The following is a 9,682-nucleotide window of genomic DNA, read 5'->3' as shown; positions in this document are numbered from 1 at the left end:
TCAACTAGGTCACAACGTCGCCTCGATCAGAGGCGTGTTCAGAACCGCGAGCGCCCGCGCGATTGCCTCCCGCGAGCGCTCGCATCGGCCCTGAACGGACGCGAGCGCTTGGTTACAATAAACCATTCGTGACCAAGTCGTGTTGTTCCGGGACAAGCCGAATAGCTTCTTTTATTATATTCTTAAGGGTGAAATACTGTAAAGATTGGTGAAAAGAAAAAAATGGTATTTTAATTTTCACTGAGTAGAATATATCACTGTTGCCTGGAACTACGAAATGCGAACTACGAAAAAGATGTCTCGATCATTTATAAACAATGATCAAAATATATTAAATAGAATATATTTTGTTGATGTTGTCAATCGTTACGCCACTCGTGAACATATCAACTTTGTCAGACCTCTCGATGAAATATACATGTAATCTGACAACATTAATAAAATATCCTCCATGCCTTCTTTTTGGAGGTAACGGAAAGGGGCGAGTGGTGACGAATGACATTAAACATGATCGCCATCTTAGTTCGCTTGGCGAGGCAGCTGTGAGATGGTTCGCGTGCGCACGCGGGCGCTCGAACGGGCACAGGCGTTCAGGATCGAGCGCTCGCTAGCGTTCGCGGGCGCTCGCGGTTCTGAACACGCCTCAGGTGCGTGATGTGACAAAAATGTGGTCACATGACTGAATGTCTATTTTTAGATACAGGTAAGAAGGCTAGGCCGTTGTGAATCAGCGTTGACAAAGACATTACGGGTGTAATGGGGTTATTAAAGCATTTTCGATACCATGTTACAACAAGAATTGGTTAAGAACTTTTGACAACTTTTTCAGATCACTGTTTCTAATGCTATAAAGTTTACTAACTGTTTATCTAAAATATATTCAACTTCGGGCATGTACAGTGAAGCAGAGACCATACTATAGATATTATTTGGTCTCTGAGTGAAGTGTTTTAAAGATTTTCTGTGCGATCGCTGGGACGAAGCAAGAAATCAAAGCATCGGTATTTGTACGGGGCTACACAAATGTCAAAATTCGTATACATATAGACGTCAAACAATGGCTTAATTTATGAATACATCCATCCACCCCACCAAAATAATATGCTCGTTCATATTTTTTGTTTATTCTTTAACAAGTTGCAACCAAAATGTGCTTCACATGTGTAGACAGCTCCGCACCGGGAAAATCCTATGTGGCATTGATCAATATGGCCCACAGCAGCTGGGTCTATTGTTTGAATGATTCTGATAACTGAGACCAAAGTGATTATACCTCAGGCTGTCTCCTAGGGAATATATCAAATAGGAGTATATATTAAATAGGGGTCTTACTCAAGTCTTGGCTCAGCTCGAATAAATTAAGGATTGTTCTGGCTTTGATTTGGATTTATTTTGTAGATGAAAATATTTGTACAATTTTAAATAGGATAACTTTAGTCAGATTAAATGTCAGTCTACCACCCGCTAACCGTACTTGTACTTAAACATGCATGGGCAGTCCAACGCTTAATTTTCCAAATGCACACGGTTATTAACTGGCGTCTATCAGTGCAAACGTATTAAAGGACTGTTCATAATGTATGGCTAGGGGAGGGTGATGATGATTTGAATGGAGAAGCATGTACAATGTGACACCCCCCCCCCCCTAAAATATATGTACAAAGTCCCCCTCCCGTCATGTACAAAAATCAATGACCCCCATTCCCAGACATTTTAAGCATATTATTTGAATATTTTAATAAACAAATCCCCACCCCCCTACCCCAATAATCATCTTCACACCACCACCACCCTAGCTAATAATTATTAAGTATTTGTCATTTCATTGGTCTATATTTATAGCCTACTAAATTATTACATTGTGATCGTATCATGTGACACATATCTGGTTCCATTATACCGTGCCTCGCTCCTCTTTTTTTAAAAAAGAAAACCAGTGGCGCCAATTGTTAAATCAGACACTCAGTAACCACCTACTGTCTCTGTTGAGACGGTAGAATTGACAAACATTAAGACTGGTTCATGCACATAGTGATTTCGTGGTAGACATGGACAAAGTCATTGACATATTCGCACAAGGTCAAACTATATGGAAGACCGGCTCTTCTCTTTGAATAACATCTGTGATGACCTAATGCTGCTCTGTTAGTTTGTTGAATCCTCTCAGTCGTCATCCGATCCACCTTATGCTTTGAAGTTGTACTGTTTCATTTACCGAGTTTTCGAGTTGTTTTGGTACTTAACTATTTGCAATATTTACGTGGTCAGGGTCCGCTAGTTTGGAGTTATTTTTTATGTTTTGCATGTTTTACCGTGTTATTGATGTTTGTCTGAACTTTATCTCGTGTTCAGAAGAATACATTACTTTCAGATGTGGTATACTCCCCCTGATTTCAAAATGCTTCATCATTTGGGCTTACACTCTGTATTTTCCTGGCTACCGGCTGAAAACACCACGGTACAGTGTAGCTTCGCTGTACAATATACGTGTGTTCATGATTTCTGTGCACTTACGACCATTGTGGGTTTTAGGGCACAACATACGAGTGACTCATCGCATTGATTTTCCAAACTGTTATTACTTCCATTCAGACTGTATATCACCATAGCTGTCACAATCCCTGGCGTGATAAAGTTGTAAACGAGTTTCGAAAAGGAACATGCACGTTGTCAAATCCTTCGTATTCCCCACACTTAAAACTGATTGCACTATCGAAGCAGAAGATATCAATATCAGTTCACTGTCAACAACTACACTCATGTGCCATATTAAAGTTCACAAAATGGCCGCCATCTAATTTTCGCTAACTGTGATGAGATGTAAATATAGTTTGATTTCAAAATAATACCTGAAGCCACTTACCTGATATTTTCAGTATTTAGTAATACAGCCATTTACTGCAAGTACAGCCCTCATTCGCTTAGGTAGAGTAGAATACAGTGATTTTATGTACTCTGGAGCAAGTGATGTCCAGATACCTTGAACGTGATCTATCAGATCCTGCTTGGTTTTTATTTCATGTAACTGTCTTAGTAGCCAGATTTTCACAGTTCTCCATACATTTTCAATGATATTACAGTCTGGGGACTGAGGGGGCCAATTCCTTGTCTGAATGTCATTGTCACGTTTCCACTGAATTGTTTGTCTAGAAACATGGACAGGACAATTGTCCTCTTGAAATATATAGCCCCGATATGCTGGAACTTTGGCTATTACCGGCCAAAGGTTGCTGTCCAGTATATCTATATACTTTGTAGAGTTGATATGACCATCTACATCGTATGTGCTGTGAAGCCTTATATATTGTGACGTCATTGCATAAAACGTCAACAATGACGTCATGAATTGGGTTGTTACGGATATTTCACCATGATATAGTATATGATAAAACCAGTAATACATCGGTTAGGTATAAACCAACATCAGAGAATATCAAGCTTTTGTTTACCCGACGAGACAGGTTCTCTTTCTAGTAATAGTTCATTCATGACAGATGGTGGAACATTTCTTTTAGTGTCCTTGCAGCATATATTCTATGGTTTGCAGATGCTTCAAATGTAGTGCTTTGAATGCCAGTGCCTCGTTCCCAAACATATTTATTGTTATTGTGCCTTAAGTGCCCATGGGAGTTTCGATTTTGAGCGAGCTCAGATCGCTTTGTGGAAAGCGGCCTTGATAAGAAAGAAACTACCAGAATCCATTCATCCATCCATCCATCCACCCATCCATATTGTATTTTCAGACACTGATAGTTCTAAGTATAACATGAATACCTTTTGGTCAGTGTCATTGGTAAATGCTATTTTGTTTGCAGTCAGTAATGATTTAGCTTTATTCCATGACGTCGTTTAAATGATCATGTATGGACCAGACAAGCCAGTGATTGATACTGTAAGAAACATCACACTGTCGGTGTAAGTTTTCACGTAATCAGACAAATTTCGTTGTTCAGTTACCCGATCCATTTAGAAATCTCTTACGACCACAGGTCTATTTGGACCTGTTCCTACCCCACCCCAAGGGGGCGGTGGGGTTGCCTAGTGGTTAAAGCGTTCGCTCGTCACGCCGAAGGCCCGGATTCGATTCCCAACATGGGTACAACTTGTGAAGCCCATTTCTGGTTTCCCCCGCCGTGATATTGCTGGAATATTGCTAAAAACGGCGTAAAACCATACTCAGCCAGCCAGCCCATCCCCAGAGTAAACATTAAAGCTCACACGCCGACACGGACACGGCTTGACAATATTTTTTAAAAAACACGGAAGTAGATTACTCGTTCTGATTGATTCATATTAAATGATTGACAGATAAAGGAATGATCAATTCAGCTTTCAATAACTACAAGTTTAATATAATTGGATTTGTCAGATGTTAAACTTCTATTTGATTAACTGATTGTGATTGATTCACTAATCCATACCGGAAGTAATTTAGCAGCTATTGTTAAACGATCAGTTGTTTTCGGGTCACTGTTGATGATGTCATATTACCATTACAAGGGTCCTTTATGATAAGAGTATGCGGTGAATCACTATTCACACTGCGCGTCTGGGTGTCCATTTATAGACGTGTATTCTGATAAACATTTGTCTTCACGGTAATCGTTCAGTTTTTAACAACAATTTCTAAACATAACGTGTGCCTGACGTGAAACAACCTCAGTCTCTACACTAATGTGGTCCTCAGCAACCCATGCTGTTTGTAAGAATCGACTAACGGATCGGGTGGTCAGGACGCTGACTTGGTTGACACATGTTATCGTATCCCGCTTGCGTAGACTGATGCTCAGGCGGTTGATCACTGGTTTGTCTGGTCCAGACTTGATTATTTACAGACCGCCGCCATATAGCTGGAATATTGCTGAGTGGCCTTAAACAACAAACTTAAAAAGCGACTCGCTGACTTGGTTCATGTATGTCGTCGTACCCCAATTGCATTGAATATTCCCGAGTGCTGCGTCGAATAACAAACAATGAGGCGTGCCTCTGTTTAACAGACGTGCTTAACGTCTATCTTAATCCACAACAGCGATTTTTTCTTCACTAAAGTAAAACCACATGAAAATCGCAAATGTAAATAGGATTGTTTTCAACTGTTATATGACTGTATAAATGGATAAATGCAGGGTATAAATATTGATATCTACTATCTTTCTTATAATTAGATTAATAATAACTGGGGAAAATGTCCATAATGGTGGAGTCTACTAATGCCTACAGTGAATAATGCCTACAGTGTTAAATAAACAACTTTACGCACCAGTGCTGCTGATTGCACCTGCCTTCAACCTTTCAATAAATGGCATGGTCCTATTTCAAAGTGCACTAATGCCTACAGTATATAGAAAACAGTAACTTTCTATGTTGAGAGACATTTTATTTGGTCATTCATATACATATGTACATTCATATACATATCTTTCACATTGTTGTCATATTTTTCTTAATTTTCTTAAACTTTATTCATATCTTTCACATAGTAGTTTGTTTTGAGATAAATAAATTTACATAAATAAACATAATCATTTATTTGGATTAAAATGTAATTAAAACTTAATTTGATTCATGATTATATATACATATATACATCTTTCACACAGTCAACTACCACATTCATTAATAAAGTCATTGTGGTAACCAAAAGTAATTTACATGTATACACACAGTTTCACACATTCATCAACATGGTCATTTGGTTTTCAAGCTAGCTTGATCAAATATCCTGCAGCAGTCAGGAATTCCAGGGGCGTCTTGATACCAGATGTCAGCTGGGCCTTCAGACGAGTGAGTCTCTGGTCAATTTCTGTGTACGTCCTCTTGCGGGTGGGGACGGGCGCCATGAACCATCTGCACCAGCTTATTTCTCTCCCCGCTTTCTCCAGCTTCTGCAGAACCTTCACAAGAGCGAAAATGTTCGGGTGGGCTCTCTGGACGGTCTTGTTGAGATGCGAATGCCAACCCTCGAGATGATTGTTCGTCCTTGGGCCGCTGGTGTCGTGGTGATTCCATAGTCCGGCTCGGAACTGTGCATGGTCGTCTATCCAGGTGCTGGTGATGTAGTCCTGGAACTCATCCTTCTGTCCAATGGCAGGGGCGTCGTCCATGACCTCTATCCAGGCATTTTGTACCATGGCCACTGGGAGGAGGGGGAGTGCTGCTGCTCGTCGGACCCATCTGTGGACCTCAGGATCCTGCTGGTAGGCTTCGCTGAAGCCGAGGTTCTGTACTTTCCTCCAGAGAGCCTGGCTGTAGTGGAAATAGCATCCACGGACGTCGCAGTTGGGGAAGACGGTCTTAACAGCGTTGATGGCAGCGATTTCGAAATCCGTCTGGATGACATCAGGCTGAAGGGGCGCTCCCGTTGTCTGCTGGATCTTGTCGTTCAGGAGACGTAGCAGGCGTTCATAGGTGCGGCGTTGACGATTCGGCAGTAGACAGAAGACCAACTGGGTCATCTTCCCTCCGACTAGGCCATGGATGACGTACAGCTGATCCCAGAGAGGAGGACAGGAGTAGAAGGTGCCGTCCATGTAGAGGGTGTCCACTTCCTTGCAGGAGGGTCAGGCGGTCACTTGTGGCGAAGCAGAGAATCTTGTCATCATCCGAACAAACTGTCCGACTGTCGTACACTTGCCAAAGCAGCCACCTTGAACACACTTCCAGTGTACACACGTCTGTCGCCTGTTGTTGAGTCTGTAGCGGTATCCCTCCAAGAGTACCTGCTGTCCTCCTTTCTGTGATGTGAAGTATTCGACTTTCTTGGGATTTGCCATGATTTGCAATGAAGATTTGTATCACAAGCATTTTAAAGCAATACATTTCCTTCTCCCTTTAATAATCTCTCTATTAATTACTTTACTCTTCAATTTCCTTCTCGTGTGAGAACTAAATGCGTATGGAATTATCAAAACATAAGCTAGCTAACGATTTAATACTCTTGATCTTACTCTTTACTCTCCTTGCTGGCCTCCCCTAATCCCTTTGTAGGCAATAGTGCACACTAAGTGGAACAATCTACTTGTGTGCAGGTAAGCGTATCGCTGTCACTGCAAACGTTGTAGCTATTATTCCCTGTAGGCATTATTCACTGTAGGCATTAGTAGACCTAACCTCCATAATAGAATATTAGGTCCCGATTTATGGCCCCGCATCCCCTCTTTCCTCTGTAGTTCTTTTATTGTTAAAATTGTCATCCCAAAAACTCTGTGATAACTTTTATTTTAAGGGATGATAATAATGAGCACTGTCTGCAAATGTAAGTACCTGTATTAATACATATTTTATTCAAACGAAAAAAATAATAGGATTGTTGAAATGTTCATCCGTTGTGTGATTGTATGTACGAAGCATGGATGTGAACAATGACAGATTTCATTGTGTTTCTGAGTTTTCCAGGTGATGTTGGTAGTATGTCATACAGACCCTGAAACAGATATATCCAAGAAAGCCTATATAAAGTCTATGATACGTGTCAAATCTAGATTACTGCAGCTTCGGGTCATACAGACCCTGAAACAAATAAGCACATGCAAGTCTAGATTACTCCGGTTAATTAGAATGAATAAAATCTCGAGGTTTCTTTCTATCATATATGATTAAATTAGTTTAAGAACAGTCTTTTCTGTAAAATATGTTCATTTCAGAAACTAGATGTTAGTCTAGTCTGTTGTGTAAACGGGTAGATTTTTTCGATAATCCAACAACATTTATACTTTATTAACGTATTTTGCATGAAAGCTGTTTAATTTACGGACCGGGGCAACTAGATACATTAAAATGTAATAGAATAATAATATTTTATGTTCAACTGACTTCTTGTTTCAGTTCCGGGTTTTTTTCTGCTTCATTGATGTAAGTCCACTTTGTACTGGAAAAACAGGAACAAAGCTAAATGTTATAATTCACAACTTTGTGTTTTTGCTTCAGACGGTGTGGTTTTTTCATTGACAGAGGATCAATTCTGTCCTGTCGCCGAAAACTTTCTGCACATAATTTGGTCGAGTGATTCATTATGATAAATTATGCATTATGTTAGACATCGTCAATACTCCTGATGAACTTCGTTTCATTTCCTGGTCTGGGATCTGCTCTTCAGTGAGAACGCAGTATATCCATATAAAAATAACTTATTAAACACAAAATGTGTAATGCATTCAGATTCTGTACTAGGCTAACAGCTATAGTCTCTGAAATGAACATTTTACAGAAAAAAAGTTCATAGTAAAAAAAAAATAATAATGAAAAGGAGCCCTGAGAATTTCTTCATTTTCATCTGTAGAAATCTAGACTTACCACATTTTCTAGACTTGCGTGGGCTTTCTGGGATACATTTGCTTCAGGGTTTTTGTATGACAGACTATCTTTACATACGCATACTGTTACATATATGATTTAAATTGTAACAAATGAGAGGACCTAAGTCATTGAAAATACCGAGAGACAAAGTTCAGAATTATTTAGAATTAGAGTTATTGAATGAAGGATATTCTACTTGGAACTGGCCGAGTTAATGTCTATTTAAAAGACTTGATCAAAATTACCACACGCAGTCTCGCTCAGCCAGTCACAACTGCACGAAGGAAATTGTTCAAGGGAAGGTAACTCTACATGTAGATCACAACCAAATTTACGGGGGGAAATCCGACCACCATCTCGAAGTGAACAACAGCTATCAAACAATATTTAGTTCCTCTACTGCTTTCTGCCTGTGACAATTTCAGATTCAGTTGGACAAGTGATCAGGTATGTGTTAAGAAATCCCAATCATCAGACAAGTCGGTGTCTCAATTTACAAATTAGATTTCTGTGAAGATGAAGATGCGCTCCACGCAGTGCTGTGACGACAGCACCTGCACATGAGTGGAGCAATGTCGATGTAAGGAGTCTCGTGATTATAAGTGATAGAAACGTCTGTAAAATCAATACAACCTTCGTGGCTGAGTGGTCACAGATGCGAGTAGTGGGGTCGGGATTCGTTATGATACAGACTCTGACCTCCACTGCATTACTGCTAGTTAGAGTAACAATAAACACAGTGCCTGTTTTAAAAGTGAACGTGAGGTTTCAAGCTGTCGGCTCGTGTCTCATAGCCTATCGCAGAACATTCACCGACTATACGGGATCTGATTCTGAGACTGAGAACAGTTGTGATTCAGACAACGGTACCCCTGTAAGTTTGTGATCGATATCACCTGTTTACCGTTCAAGAATTTTTTTGTTTGTTCTTTGTTTTATCTGTGTGTCCAAGAAGAATTTGAAGTTGTTTCACCTGTGTTAATTTAAAATGCCTTTAAACTATCCATAAAACGTGTCATATATTCACCTTTAAACTATTTTCAATTATTGCACAAAATTTCAACCTCAATAAAAATATGTTTTTTAAAAGAAACTAAATATTCTGACTTCCTCAGAAAAACTCTGTTTCAGAAATGATGTTGATTCTAATGGTGCAAAGTTATAAGCTTCAAAGGCAGAACTAATATGATCATATACAATATTGTATGTTTTCTTGCCACTGTAGATTTATAACATTATACCTACTTCTTAAGTTATTTCCACTCATGTTGTTTAATTTGTAATTTGAGACTGTGACAAGCCAGGTTGAATAATTATGATTTTCAACCTATTGTCATTATCACTTGTGTTCTAGATTGTCACAGCAATGCCTCCAAAAGGGAAACCG

Source organism: Haliotis rubra, unplaced genomic scaffold (assembly GCF_003918875.1).
Source record: "Haliotis rubra isolate DU_JTF1 unplaced genomic scaffold, ASM391887v1 Scf32, whole genome shotgun sequence".
NCBI lineage: Eukaryota > Metazoa > Mollusca > Gastropoda > Lepetellida > Haliotidae > Haliotis > Haliotis rubra.
This window is presented reverse-complemented; position numbering follows the sequence as displayed.